The sequence below is a fragment of the Panthera tigris genome, chromosome B2 (assembly GCF_018350195.1).
Source record: "Panthera tigris isolate Pti1 chromosome B2, P.tigris_Pti1_mat1.1, whole genome shotgun sequence".
In the NCBI taxonomy this organism is placed as follows: Eukaryota; Metazoa; Chordata; class Mammalia; order Carnivora; family Felidae; genus Panthera; species Panthera tigris.
The window spans coordinates 81,372,592-81,388,718 of record NC_056664.1 but is presented as its reverse complement, the minus strand read 5'-3'; positions in this window follow the sequence as shown (position 1 = coordinate 81,388,718).

Sequence of the window (16,127 nt, the reverse complement as noted above, 5' to 3'; positions counted from 1 at the left end):
GAAGCAGTGAGTAAACGGAGAAGATTGGGACAAAGAAAGAGAATGAGAAGGCAAAACAAAAAGAGGAATCCTGTAGAGGAAGGGTGAAAAAGAGGGCAATAAAGAGATGGAAGAGGAAAATGAAGACAGAAGAGGCAGAACACAGTTTAAAAAATTTCCAGAGAGCTCTCCACTGTATGAATGCATTTTTCTGTATGCCTGAAGCACAAACCATAGTCTAACAGAGAAGAAAGCAAAGATGAATAAGGAAGAGAGAAATAAAATGTATGATGAAGGTTAAAATGCCCTACAATAAGTCTTAATATTAAAGACAAAAAGAATGGGCTTCTCACTGACCTCCTTAGATCTTTAATATAATTAGACAAAAAGCCAGAGAAAGATTTTTAAGCAGCACTGAATAGAGAAAAGGGGATGCACTTTGGAATTAAAAGTTGTACTCCTGCAATCTTTCTTCCCCTTCCTTCTGGTGGCAGAGGAATCACCACATCTAACCTCCAGGAAGGCCTTTCCATTCCTTTTCAGACTTCTCAGTCCACCATGTGTTGCCCATTTCGTGAACCTTCAACCTCCCCTTGACTACCAGATCCCTCCCTTCAAAAGCCAAAACCCAGTGTATCATATTCCATTCCCCATGTCCCCACATCCCCTCTAGCTATTGCCATGCCTATCTACTCTTCAGGAAGAGGCGATCAAAGAGTTCTTTAAAAAGTACATCCCATCATGTTTCTCTTTCAAAACCCTTCCAAGGCTTCCTGTTGTATTCTCAACATCTTTAGCATTTGATCTACAAAGCGGTGCCTGCTCCAGCCCCTACCTACTCTCAGTCACCTACTATGTTGTCGCCACATGGACCTTCTTTACATTCCTGGAACACACCTGGTGCCCAGTTCAGTTCTGCCTGCACCTGTTCTTCCCTCTGCCCGAAAGTTTTGCCTGGACTTTCAAATGCTATCCTTTAACTTAAATGTTACATCCTCAAAGAGGCCATCCTTTTGAATAGAAAATAAATGATGCTACATCACACCCTCTACTTCTATTATGACTCTTTTAGAATGTATATTTTTGTGTGTGGATAGCTCTGGAATGTCTGCCTCTCCCACCAAAGTGTAAGAACAGACACTACATTTTGCTTCAGTATCTACAAAAATAAACTCACTAGTCAGCCTAGGAGCAGATCTTCTGAGTAGAGGAGTAGGTGCTTCTGCCTTTTGTCCAAGGGTTTTTATATTGTGAACCTTAGCAATACCTGGAGAATTCATCATCTAAGTCAAACATTTCCTGTAAAGGGCCAGATAGTAAATATTTGAGGTTTTGCAGGCTATGGATCCTCTGTTGCAACTACTCAGCTCTGCCTGTAGGGTGAGAGCAGTCATAGCTAATACGTAAGCAAATAAGCATAGCTGTTTTCCAACAAAACATTATTTAAGAACGCTGAAATTTGGATTTCACATTATTTTCACATCATGAAATATTATTCTTCTTGGATTCTTTTTCAAATTTAAAAATGTAAAAATTATTCTTAGTTTGGGAGCCATCCAAAAACAGGCAGAAGGCTGGATTTGGCTTGCGGGATATAGTTTGTCAACCCTGATCTATGTTATAACCACTTGTCATCTGGTACTCTACTTCCCCTTTCCAACCTTTACTTCGTTGTAAAAAAACAACAACAAAATGACAATATCAACAATAACAAATACTGCTTCTTAGAGAAAATAATCTGATCACAGGGCATACACACATACTCTGTATATGTTCTTTCTGGAGCTTTCCATTTCTCTTAGACTCATGTCAACCTTCTTTCACGGGCCGTAGAAACCTCCTGGAGGAGTTGGATGAGCCCACACCTGGTCTGTGCACTGGCCATGTTGGATATCTTTTCCATCCTTGCCCTACTCACCCTTGCTCAGTTCTCAGCCTCCACTGGAGGTTGCCCTCATGTTTCTCTGAACCCTCCCCTCCCCTTCAGAAGCTAATGGTCACTACTTTTTTAGGAGAACTTCCTTCCTTCTTTGAAGCTAGTTGACTGTTCTGTGTTTCTGGACACCTGTTCTTACCCCATTTGGCAGACACTCTAGGTTGCTTACCCAGTAGCCATTTAGTCCATAGTGTTGAAAGACACTATGTGTAAGAAAAAAGTTTTAAAAATGTATCTCTGAAACATTCAGATTTGGAGAAATAAGTTATAGTAAGTTAGGGAACCCAAAGAAATTTTTTTTGCATTTAAGAAGGACTTGGCTGATAAGCTAATGAATTTAAAATCAATTGGAAAACTAAAGTTTAGTCTTTGTCTTAATGCAGATATTACTGTGTGGTTGTATGTGAGTTAACATACATGTGAAGGGATGTTACATAGATGCTGGGATACAAAGGCCTAGCCCTCTGTCTAAAATCAAGACAATTTTTAAGGTCATCCAAGCTCCAGAGTTTCCTCTGGAATATTGTCTGAGTCTCAATTGCAGTCACATTGTAGAATGGGGCAGTTCTACCTTCCTCACTCACTTAAAAGAGTATCTCCAGAGAGTACTCTCCAGTAAGCCTTTGGTGTGCAATTCTCCCTCTCAGTGTTTTCCCAGGAAAACCAATCTAAGACAAAGGTGAGTTCTGAAAAAAGTAGAGCATGTATATTTACTTTTTATCTACTTGGTTGAAAATTTTATTTCTCAGGAGATGAATAAAACAATATGAGGGAATTGCTAAACTTAGCTTATTTCTGAATAAATTTTAAAAGAGATAACTTCTTGCTGAAGTAGAAGATATGAAAACAAGGAAAAATACAGTCTTCTATCAGATATTTTAAATAGAATTTTTTGATACAGGAAAAACATAAATGTATTCTTTTTTACTGAAAGCCCAGAATAATAACAATCCCAATTAAGAATAAAATATATTAAATGAAGACAGAAACAAAGTAGGGTCACAAAGAACTGTGATGAAATTATTTTTAAAAAAACATACATTGCATTAGGACAAGAGGAGGATCACACAATAAAGAGACATAAAACTAAACCAGAAAAGGTTAAGCCTAAGATTAGCTAAAACATGCAAAAGAACGATAAAGGAAACTAAATTTTTTTTATGGTTTTAATTTTCCCTCCTAAGCGTTTAAACTTGGAAATAAGCTACAGATCATTCCAGTGTTTCCTTTACCAGCTCCTTCTCCTTCTATATGAATACAGTTCTTGAAACTAATAGGTGCTTAATAAAATAGAGGAAAAAGCAAAGATAGGAAGGAAGGAAGGAAGGAAGGAAGGAAGGAAGGAAGGAAGAAAGAGGGAAAGAAAGAAAAGGAGTAAATACTGTAATTTAAAAAGGCAACAACAACAACAAAATACAACAAAGAGAGAACAATGTTGCTTGATCCTATTATGTTTCTGTATTTTTAATTTAGGAAAATAATAGTTGACATGATAAAATAAATAGTGTTAAAGAGAAATTGGAGTCCAAAAGAGGCAGCATAATGGAAAAAATAATAATGCTTTATTTTTTGAGTCTTTCAGAACTGGGTTCAAATCATAGCTTTATGACTTTGAACAAGTTGTATACAAATATTTCATAAATCTTTTTTAATGACCTGATGATTATAAAAATTATAAAGTACAAAATGGTTGACATTAATGAAGATATTGCTAACTAGATATTTAGCTAGCTATCATCTATCATCTGTTCATCATCCACCCATCCTATTCATTGCTTGAACTATCCTGTCTGGAGTGTACCCTTCCTGGGCCCGCTTTACAATCTGTTGAAATTATGTTTATCCATCAAGACAAACCTTGCCTTTGCTCATGTCTGCTCTGGAATATGTCTTTCTACTTTTACTTGAATTTTCATGTATACCCAGTTTAGAGTATCAATAATTTACTTTGTACCTTAACCCCCAAATCTGCATCTTCTTCTTTTGACACCATCAGATCATCTAGGATATGTTCATATACATACTAGTGTCCCAATAAATATATATTCGTTATATAAACAAGAAAAAATGTAATAAGTATGCCAAGTATACATTCAAAGAGTTAAATTCGTCAAAATTTGTACAAGGAACTCAGCACAGATTGTGATATAATTTATGGACAAGCTAAGGCTTATCTAAAACAAACAAAAAGCAAAAAACAAAAAAAAATTTTAAATATTCTTAAAATAATAATTCCTAAAATTTTTATAGAGCCTGCAAGTAAGAAAGAAATACATTCTTCCTTTGAGAAACACATCAGGTAGCGGTATACCTGAAGGTCAAACTAGGGTTACTGAATATCTATCATACGGGAAGAATAATTGATTATTCTTATTTTTGTTTACACTGGTACTATAAAGTTCTATTTTTTGTTTTATTAAGACTACAAATTGTAATTGGCATTTAAAAGTGTAAGGGGAGGCATTTGCTTTTATTCTATAAGATACGACTTTGAAATTCAAGCAACCTACGAAATGCAAACACATATCAGCTGATCTATGGGCTTTTTATTCAATGATCAACTTTGGAATTAAAAGAAATAACACATTAATAGAATAATTGTTTATTGTTGAGACATCATTAGCCAGTTAGGTCTCTAGTAGACATTTAGGCTTAAAGGTCAAGGCACAGCTTTTAGTCCACTAGAAAAAAAACGATGTTCTAAATGATATCTTGACCTATAAGAGTTCATGCATTTCCTAAGCAAGCACTTTAGACCACTGCTAGTGGTAGAAAAAACCCTAATAATGTATAGCTAGCAGAGCACAAAAATTATAAAGATATGTGTTTTACTTGAAGCACTAAAGGTTAATTCAGTGAATATGTATTTGAACTAGGAGAAGGAAGCTTTCCTTTAAAAACAATATTAAGCACTGAATTGCTAGCATATGATTTCTAAACAATGCCAACACATGACAGAGACCCCAAAACAACTTCCCACTGAAATACCCAGCCTGGAAGAGCACTTCTCAGGCAGTTATGATTCTTTATAACACGATTTATGAGCTAGGGTTAGGTTGAATTATACTCACCAACAACTAGAGCAGACTTCAGGATAATCTAAAGGCAAAGACCCGGGTGTAATAATTACTCTGAACTTTCAAATGTACGGAATCCAAATAAAAAGCATAGAAATGTACATCGTGTAAAGGTAACTGATGCTAGCTAACAAAACCATGCAGTGCAGAATCAGTGAAGCCCAAGTGTGGGAAACTTGACATCATGAAAAGTTACACCATTGTAAAACTTCCGAAGACCAAGGACCTAGTCCATTATGTAGCTAAGCCAATATTTCAGTCCCCTAGCTATTGAATTTAGGTTTGCTCTGTGCTATTAATATGTTTTCCCCATTCATTTCTTGCTTTGCTTGCAATGTGTGACTTTAATTTATGTATTCCTTTTATCTATTTAAGTCCTGGGCTTTAGATAGGTTGTTGTGTGTTTTTTTCTTTTCTTTCTTTCTTTCTTTTTTTTTTCATTTACTGTTTTTTATTAGTTTGGGCAAAATTTTATCTCTACTTTTATGACTCCTGTTTTTATTTTATTATTTCTAGGGTTTGCATTCTCTACCTCAATAGCCCACTCTTCTGAGATCTTCTAAAGGCAATTCTTATCAACATAGTCTCACTGAAGTCTAGTGATAATGTTTTATTAAATGTTACATTGAGGCTGAAATTCCCCACAGCAGGTAGCCTGGAATCATTACCAGTCTGAATATTTTCTGTACCAAGATGATAATGATAAACACAAAGCCTCAGTTGGAGGCTTACCACTTATTACTTAATCTACAAACCCCCTGTGGGTATATTTTGGTGTCTTCAAATGCCCACCCAAGGGCTGTACAAAAAGCCTAAATCTAAAATACATAAATAGTTTTTAAAAGGTCTTATTATGCAACATAAGCTTTTGCTTTAGAGATATTGTTATCTTACTAACAACAAGAAGCTCAAAGTAACCCAAGTATTAGGGGGAAAAAAAATGTGCACACCACTAAGTACCCCTTGTAAGTATTTTGAAAACTCTTCCTAAAATATTTTTCTTATTTCGACTGAGAACCAAGGAAAATACTTCAAACTGTCATTTAATGAAATGTTTAGATAAGGACAACGAAAGAGTTTTAAAAGAACTATCTCCAGACATCATAAATTCTACAAGTCCAGCTGAGCACTCTTCAAGTCATAATGAGGACTGCATGCCAGGCACAAAGGGCCAAAGGGCTTGAACATCACCCTAAGCAAAACAATGGTGAGAACACAAATGTATATGCGAGCAGGGCATTTATATTCTTAGCAGCACTTGGTGTCTCTAAACTGCAAAGTAACGTAAAATCCTTTTCTCATAATATCATGCAGACTTGCCAGACCTGCTTTTGTTAAAGAAAAATATATATCGGATAGGCAGATAGGTTTTAAGATCAAAACAAAGAGGTGAGAGAGTCTAACCCAGATGCTGCAAGGCCCCCGTTCCTCCTCATTGATGCCAAGGAGGGTTTAAGATAGCAATCTCAAAGTGGAAAATTTAATCAACTGAGAGTTGAAAAACAAATGCTCTCTCCATTTAAATTCCATTTTCAGATGACAACAGGAAGGAGGTTTCAAAAACCACCTTTTTACAAGACAAGGCTTTTTAATTTCCAAGTAAAATATTTATGCTGTTTGAGATATGGCTCGCTTTATAATGATAGCTAAGCCACTGCCCTGCTTCTCCACAGGGAGTCACAGGGAGTCCTGGGTGAAGCACTTGATACAAATTGGAGGTGACCTGGGCAAGGATCTGATTGTACACATTCAGTCCTGTGGGACTTGCATTCAAAAGCACCATGATGTGGCTGGACTGTGCTAAAAGTCATACATATCATAAAGAAAAATAAAATGTAGTGCCTATCCCCAAGGAATAGCAATGAGCTAGAAGAATTTCTTGAAAAAAGAAAAAATTAGTGTATAACCATGGTATAAAACAAAAGAAACAAGAGTTTGAAGAGTCATCTCCTTTGACTGGAGAGACCAAGAAAAGCCTAACAAATGGAAGAAATGGCATTTGATCTGGATGGAAAGCATGAGTTTAAGAGGGTTTTGTTTGCTTATTTGTGTGTATGTGTGTATGTGTGTTTTGTTTTGTTTTTAGTTTCTCATAACAACAACAACAACAACAACAACAACAACAACAACAACAAAATACACACTCATGGCAGGAACTTTAAAGAATATAAATAGGCAAAAAAAGAAACAAAACTCTAACATTCAAATATAGCCAGTGTTGACGTTTTGGTGTATGTGCTCAGAATAACTTAGTTACACATTAAAATTTAGTTAACACGGGGAGCCTGGGTGGCTGAGTCGGATAAGTGTCTGACTTTGGCTCAGGTCATGATCTCACGGTTCATGGGTTTGAGCCTGGCGTAGAGCTCTGTGCTGACAGTTCAGAGCCCAGAGCCAGCTTAGGATTCTGTATCTCCCTCTTTCCCTCTGCCCCTCTCGTGCTCTTTCTCTTTCTCTCTCTTGCTCTCAAAAATAAATACACAATTAAAAAAAATATATATATATATATAGTTTAACACATGTAGTTTAAAACATTATACCATTAGAACTGATAGAATGGTTGTTATTGACATGGAAATGTGTTCATGACCTACTGTTAAGTGAACATACATTACTCAATTGGTTATTTATACATATATGCATGTAAACACATAAAACAAATCATGCATGCTGTGGTAGAATAAGATTTGTGATGTATTTTAAAATTAACTACATTTTTCCTCTCTCTCTCTCTGTAGGAGGAGGGCTTTAAAATGCATTTCTAAGTTAATCAAATACTTGACAGTTTTTATGCCCTGGTTGGTTAAATAAAAATCAATAAGATAATATCTGCTTAATTACCACAAAGTTGGTAAGCAAATTCAACCACTTAGGACAAACGTGGTTTACAACTTCAAGTGAAAAGAAGCCTTCTACAACAAACATTCTTACAACTGTGGTTTCATAGAACAAACATATGTTGTCTCAAGGTTATAAGCCAACAATTCTTGAGGAAAAAAAAAAAACTATTAAAGCAGAACTATGAATTTTACACAAAGCCCTTTGTCCTTTTTAGTAAACAGAAAGAAACTCAACTTTATGATGACAAGATACAAGAAAAGTATAGATTTAACTTAATATTTATGGTAATGGAATGCAAATATTCTTTAACCTTCTTCCTTATCTTTCTAAACAAAGGGTAATAGCCAAGTCACTGCTTTGCATTCTCAGAGACTCACAATGTAAACAGATTATTAAAGCCAAAATTTTCCACTAAGCACCATTTGAAAATTACGGCATATGGTTTCAACTTTAATTTTAATCAAGACTGAATCAAGGTATTTGTGCCTTTATAATTTTCTATTTCTATAATGCACACTGTTTTATATATGTGTTTTATTTAACAATATAGCAAACACATCTATTCCTATCAGGGATTAATATAATATTATTTTAATGGCTGCATTATAGTCCATTCTAGTAATAAATCATACTTTAATTAACAATTATCTTATTGTTAAACATTCTAAATGTTTCCGATTTTTCATTAATATTAATAATGTGATTATCCTGTCCATGAAATACTTTCTATATGAAAACATATATATTTTTGCATTTTCTCATAGTTGTTTTAGATAATTACTGAGAAGGGGAAACTTTGGCCCAATGGGTATGTCCACTTTAAAGGCTATTCTTCAGTATTTGCCAAATGCCTTCCTGAAAATTATATCAATTTATTCATGATAAATCTCCCAGAAGGACGCTGCAGTGCCTATTTTGCCACAACATTTTAAATACTGAGTATTACCATTTTTCAAAATTATTTCCCAAATTTTGGGTGAAAAGTGTCATTTAATATTGTCCTTAACTGCATTTTATTTCTAATTAGCCTTTGCTACTTTCCAAGGTATATTTGGATCATATTTTGGGTCATTTTTGGGTCACTGAAGGTCATTTTAATTTGCATGTTTGGGGTCATTTGCATTTACATGTGATTTGCCCATATTAGGAGGTTGGATTTCAGTTTTCCCATATTCAGTGTCAGGTCCTTCTGCCCTGGAGGAGGAAGCACCCCGCCACTGTGAAGTCAGGTATGGCTACACAAATTGCTCTGCCAAAGAAATTGAAGAGAAAGCAACATGCCTCTTCACTGAAATTTTAAGAGTTAGCTCTTCATTTACATGTTTTTCTTCTGCCATGAGATAGATCTTGAAGAACAGCTGTGCCTGGGGAGAGGAGCTGGAGGGGTTGGGGGGAAGCTCTTCCTGAGAACAACAACCATTGTCACACAATGGTCACATAATGTGAGTGAGAACTAAATTTTTATTGCTGTGAGTCAGTGATAGTTTGGGGTGACTTTTTTTCTTCTTTTTTCTTTTTTAATTTTTTAATGTTCATTTTTGAGAGAGAAACAGAATGTGAGCAGAGGAGGGGCAGAGAGAGAGGTCTCAGAATCCAAAGCAGGCTCCAGGCCCTGAGCTGTCAGCACAGAGCCCAACTTGGGGCTCTAGCTCACAAACCCCAAGATTATGACCTGAGCAGTGTTGGATGCTTAACCAACTGAGCCACCCAGGTGCCCCAGGGTGACTTGTTTTCTTAACAGAGTCTAGGCTTTTGTGAATGTCTTTGTAAATTTTTTTTAATGTTTACTTATTTATTGTGAGTCACAGAGAGAGAGAGAGAGAGAGAGCAAGTTGGGGAGGAGCAGGGAGAAAGGGAGAGAGCAGGCTCTGAGCTGTCAGGGCAGAACTTGAGGCAGGGCTCTATCTTACAAACCATGAGATCTTGACCTGAACCAAATCAAGAGTCAGATGCTTAACAGACTGAGCCACCTAGGCACCCCTGTGAATAATTTAAATGCTTAAACCAAAAGTGAGTAGTAATAACAAATAAACAAAAACCAAAATGGCATTCAATTCAGGGCTGACGTGTGATTAGCAAATAAATTATCAGAGCCCAGTGGATGGTGATTTATGTCATGAGTGGTGAAATATTCCTAACTTGGAAGTCAGATTTTGAACCAAAGAAGTGTGTTACTTGGTGAAGAGCCTGGGAAACAAAATGTTAATAGCATACCTTGGTTACTATTTGGTTCATTTAGCAAGATACTTTAAAAAGGAAATGAATTTTTAAAAGAATTTACCTGCTTGCCACAGAGAAAAGACAGTCTAGAAATACTGATATGACAGTGTTGGAAGATGCAACTAATTTTCATCACCAACTAGGGAAAGGCAAAACTGAAAAAGCCTTTGAGTGACAAAGGATAGTTAAAACTCAGCCTCACCGAAAGGTACCAATCAAGAATGTTGAAACTAAACCGGTTGTTAGCACCCAGCAAATTCAGGTAAAAGAAACCAGAAGGGTGTTTTTCCCAAATCCCAACCTGATGAATTCCAGTTGAATTCAAGTGTAGAGTCAAGTCAAAAACACTGTGAATATGGGTCCTGATGATGTTAATGATCATGTGAGCACATAATGTTAATTGAAAACAAATAAGTGAGAAGCTAAATATGTTTTTGAATTGAATGATCAAAATTGCCAATGACTTGGCCTCAATGAGACTATGACTATTTGAAAATTAAATTAACCCTAGTGCAAGATAATAAAATAAAGGAAAATAAAATAAAATAAAATAACCCTAGTGCACCTAATATTTGAGAAAGCTTAAAGAAAATAGGTACTGTACAGAAAAGGAATCAATCAACAGAATGAAAAGAACCCACAGAATTGGAGAAAATATTTGTAAACCATGTATTTGATAAGGGGTTAATCTCTAAAATATGTAAGGAACTCATACAATTCAACAACAACAACAAACTAATAAACCAGTTAGGATTATTAGTACTTGAATAGACATTTCTCCAAAGATGACATGCAAATGGGCAATAAGCATCTGAAAAAATGTACATTGTCACTAACCATCGGGAAAATTCAAACCATAACTACAGTAAGATATCACCTCATACTTATCCAGATAGATAATAGTAAAAAAAAAAGAAAAGAAAAGAAAAAAGAAAACTAGGCAAAAAACAACAACAACAAAAAAACTCCACTAAAGACAAGTATTGCGAGGTGTGGAGAAATTGGAACCCTTTCACACTGTTGGTGGAAATGCAAAATAGCGTAGCTACTATGGAAAACAGTGTGGAGTTTCGTTAACAAATTAAAAATAGAGCCACCATATGATCCAGAAATCCCACTTCTGGATATAAAAGAACTGAAATCAGGATCTCAAAGAGATATCTGCACCCCACATTCTTTGCAGCACTGTTTACAATACCGAAGAAGTGGAAACAAATGTCCATCAACAGATGAATGGATAAGAAAAATGTGATCTAGGGGCACCTGGGTGGTTTAGTCAGTCAAGGGACTGACTCTTGATTTCAGCTTAGGTCATGATCCCAAAGTCATGGGATCAAGCCCCTTGTCGGGCTCTGCCCCAAGCGTGAAACATGCTTGGGATTCTTTGTCCGTCTCCCTCTGCTCCTCTCCCTTGCTTGCGCTCTCTCTCTCTCTACCTCTCCCTCTCAAAAAAAAATGTGATGTATACATACAAGGAAATACTATTCAGCCTTAAAAAAGAGTGGAGGAAGTTATCACATCTACAAATGTGACAACCTGGATTGATCTTAGGGTCATGATGAGTATAATAAACCAGAGACAGAAAGACAAGCACTACATCATTCCACTTAAATTAGATATCTAAAATAGTCAAATAAATAAAATCCAAGACTGGAATTATGGTTACCAGGCCTTTAGGTGGAAGAGAGGGAAATCAGGAATTATTAATCAACTAAACAGGCAAAAGTTTTCAATTAAATAAGATGAACAAGCACTAGAGATCTGCTGTACAGTATAGTATCCATAATCAACAATAATATATTGTACACTTAAATTTTGCTAGGATGATGGGTCTCATGTTAAGAGTTCTTACCACAATAAAACAATAATCATAATACAAAAAAAAAAGGGTTCTCTGTAACCTCTGCTGTCATTTCAGAAATAGTTGAAGAGGAAAAGGGAAAAGGAAGAAATTTGTAGAGAAAAGAGACAAGGGCCACAGAGAAGAATGACCTGGGTAGCTGTTCCCAGGGAAGATAATGAAGGTTTATACAAGGAACATTCCTCATCCACAGAATAGGGGAAATTACAACATCTGTCTTATAGGTTTTCAGCTCTATAGACCAGAGACTGCTGTGTCCTTTTTGTCTCATTTCTCAATGAGAATTGTACTGTGGGGTGATCCATTCCTGCTCCAACAATGTGGGGCATAGATGGTAGGACATTGGGGCACATAATTTGTATTTAGTTTACATGTTTTCAGTTTAAAAGGAACCTTATTCAAACCTGACATAGAGATATTGTGTCAGCTTTCTGAGATCTGACGTTTAAGCTCATTGCTCCAATGAGTTTTGGGTTTTCTTCCTCGATGGGAGTGGCAGATTAAATTACTATTCACTCGTATTTGTACTCCTCCATGCTGTACCCCTCTGCACAGGCAGATTATAAACTCCCAACCTCTGAAATTTAGGGATGGCCGTATGGCTTAGTCTGATCAATGAAATATGAGTGTAAATAATACATGTCACTTCTAAATGGCAATTTTAACTGAGATTATGGTTTAGAATCTCTTTTCCTTGGCCACAACAGCAACAAGATTCCAGAAAAAGATTGCTCCATTAGCATGGATCCCATCAGGAAGATAATGTGGAGAAGGGCTGTAGCTACCTCATGATGGGCATGAAGCATAACTGGGAAATAAGCCTTTATGGTTGTAAGCCAACCAGGTTATGTGATGTTTGTTATTTCAATGTGACCTAGCCTATGTTGATTAATACACATGTAGTACCTTTACTCAATTTATTATATGTTTTTGTTAACTGACATATATATGTATTTTTTTTTAATTTTTTTAACGTTTATTTATTATTGAGAGACAGAGAGAGACACAGAGCATGAGCAGGGGAGGGGCAGAGAGAAGAGGAGACAGAATCCAAAGCAGGCTCCAGGCTCCGAGCTGTCAGCACAGAGCCCAATGCGGGGCTCGAAATCACAAACTGAGAGATCATGACCTGAGCCAAAGTCGGTCGCTCAACCAACTGAGCCACCTAGACGCCCCTATATATGTATTTATATATGAACATATATGTAATGGTTTTCTATGACAAATATTGGTACCATTTTGTTGTCAAATTTTTTATAGATATTGTAGCCTAGAACAATGTTTTATTTTTAGGTCATTCAGTCTCTCCAGTTTTTCCACTCCGTGTGTGTGTGTGTGTGTGTGTGTGAGAGAGAGAGAGAGAGAGAGAGAGAATAGATAAATTTTACCTCACTGCCCAAGTTTAAACAAAAGTTATACATATTACCCTAAAATTTTATAGTCATTTTAAAAAGTGTATTTGTCTTCAACTCTTCTAGGAAATAGTCTAGTGAAAAAATAGAATGTTAATACAGTTATTCAGTTATCAAATTTTAGAATTTTTTCTCCTCCCCACTGATTTGAAAGGCTACCATTATCATATGCTACATCTAGACTTCAGTTCATTTCTAGATTTACTGTTCTATTCCACTTAATCTGTCTTTCAGATACACATTTTAGTAACTATAAAATATATATACATTTTCATATCTTGTAAAGCCAGATCTTTTCAACATGAATATCATTACTCTGGTGTTTCATTATTATAGTGGCCATTCTTATCCATTCACTCTTACAAATTAACTTAATATTAGTTTTGGCAAGTTCTCTCCAAAATTCATTGAGATTCTTGTCAAGCTAGATGGATGTCACTTTACTAACTCAGGTCATCTTTTATTTTCTTCTTTGGTAGAGTTGTCTTTTTTCATGACCATGGAAAGTTATAAAATGTTATAAAGTTATAAAAAGTCATCACATGTTACTACATATGAGATAATTTTGCCCATTTTAAATTATATTTTAATAGCCAGCTTACTAAGATTTTCTATGTTTTAAAATTTTTTCAACTAAATCTTTTTTCAATTAGGTGATATAATAATTATATATATAATTATAATAATAATAATAATTATATATATAATTATATATGGTAATTATATGTAATTATAATATTAATATAATATATATTTATATAATATATAAAATAATTATACATATATACAATATATAATTATATATATAATATAATATATATATAATATAATGATATTATACATTAATATCTAAAACTGATATATTATTTTTCTTCTTTATTTTTTTCAATATATGAAATTTATTGTCAAATTGGTTTCCATACAACACCCAGTGCTCATCCCAAAAGGTGCTCTCCTCAATACCCATCACCCACCCTCCCCTCCCTCCCACCCCCCATCAACCCTCAGTTTGTTCTCAGCTTTTAAGAGTCTCTTATGCTTTGGCTCTCTCCCACTCTAACCTCTTTTTTTTTTCCTTCCCCTCCCCCATGGGTTCCTGTTAAGTTTCTCAGGAGCCACATAAGAGTGAAAACATATGGTATCTGTCTTTCTCTGTATGGCTTATTTCACTTAGCATTACACTCTCCAGTTCCATCCACATGACTACAAAGGGCCATATTTCATTCTTTCTCATTGCCACGTAGTACTCCATTGTGTATATAAACCACAATTTCTTTATCCATTCATCAGTTGATGGACATTTAAGCTCTTTCCATAATTTGGCTATTGTTGAGAGTGCTGCTATAAACATTGGGGTACAAGTGCCCCTATGCATCAGTACTCCTGTATCCCTTGGGTAAATTCCCAGCAGTGCTATTGCTGGGTCATAGGGTAGGTCTATTTTTAATGTTTGAGGAACCTCCACACTGTTTTCCAGAGTGGCTGCACCAGTTTGCATTCCCACCAATAGCGCAAGAGGGTTTCTATTTCTCCGCATCCTCTCCAGCATCTATATAGTCTCCTGCTTTGTTCATTTTGGCTACTTGGACTGGCGTGAGGGAATATCTGAGTGTAGCTTTGATTTGTATTTCCCTGTTGAGGAGCGACGTTGAGCATCTTTTCATTTGCCTGTTGGCCATCCGGATGTCTTCTTTAGAGAAGTGTTTATTCATGTTTTCTGCCCATTTCTTCACTGGGTTATTTGTTTTTCAGGTGTGGAGTTTGGTGAGCTCTTTATAGATTTTGGATACTAGCCTTTTGTCCGATATGTCATTTGCAAATATCTTTTCCCATTCCATTGGTTGCCTTTTAGTTTTGTTGATTGTTTCCTTTGCTGTGCAGAAGCTTTTTATCTTCATAAGGTCCCAGTAGTTCATTTTTGCTTTTAATTCCCTTGCCTTTGGGGATGTGTCAAGTAAGAAAGTGCTGCGGCTGAGGTCAGAGAGGTCTTTTCCTGCTTTCTCTTCTAGGGTTTTGATGGTTTCCTGTCTCACATTCAGATCCTTTATCCATTTTGAGTTTATTTTTGTGAATGGTGTGAGAAAGTGGTCTAGTTTCATTCTTCTGCATGTTGCTGTCCAGTTCTCCCAGCAGCATTTGTTAAAGAGACTGTCTTTTTTCCATTGGATGTTCTTTCCTGCTTTGTCAAAGATTAGTGGGCCATACGTTTGTGGGTCTAGTTCTAGGGTTTCTATTCTTTTCCATTGGTCTATGTGTCTGTTTTTGTGCCAATACCATGCTGTCTTGATGATTACAGCTTTGTAGTAGAGGGTAAAGTCTGGGATTGTGATGCCTCCTGCTTTGGTCTTCTTCTTCACAATCACTTTGGCTATTCGGGGCCTTTTGTGGTCCCATATGAATTTTAGGATTGCTTGTTCTAGTTTCAAGAAGAATGCTGGTGCAATTTTGATTGGGATTGCATTGAATGTGTAGATAGCTTTGGGTGGTATTGACATTTTGACAATATTTGTTCTTCCAACCCATGAGCAGGGAATGTTTTTCCATTTCTTTATATCTTCTTCAGTTTCCTTCATAAGCTTTCTATAGTTTTCAGCATACAGATCTTTTACATCTTTGGTTAGATTTATCCCTAGGTGTTTTATGCTTCTTGGTGCAATTGTGAATGGGATCAGTTTCTTCATTTGTCTTTCTGTTGCTTCATTGTTAGTGTATAAGAATGCAACTGATTTCTATACATCGATTTTGTATCCTGCAACTTTGCTGAATTCATGTATGAGTTCTAGCAGACGTTTGGTGGAGTC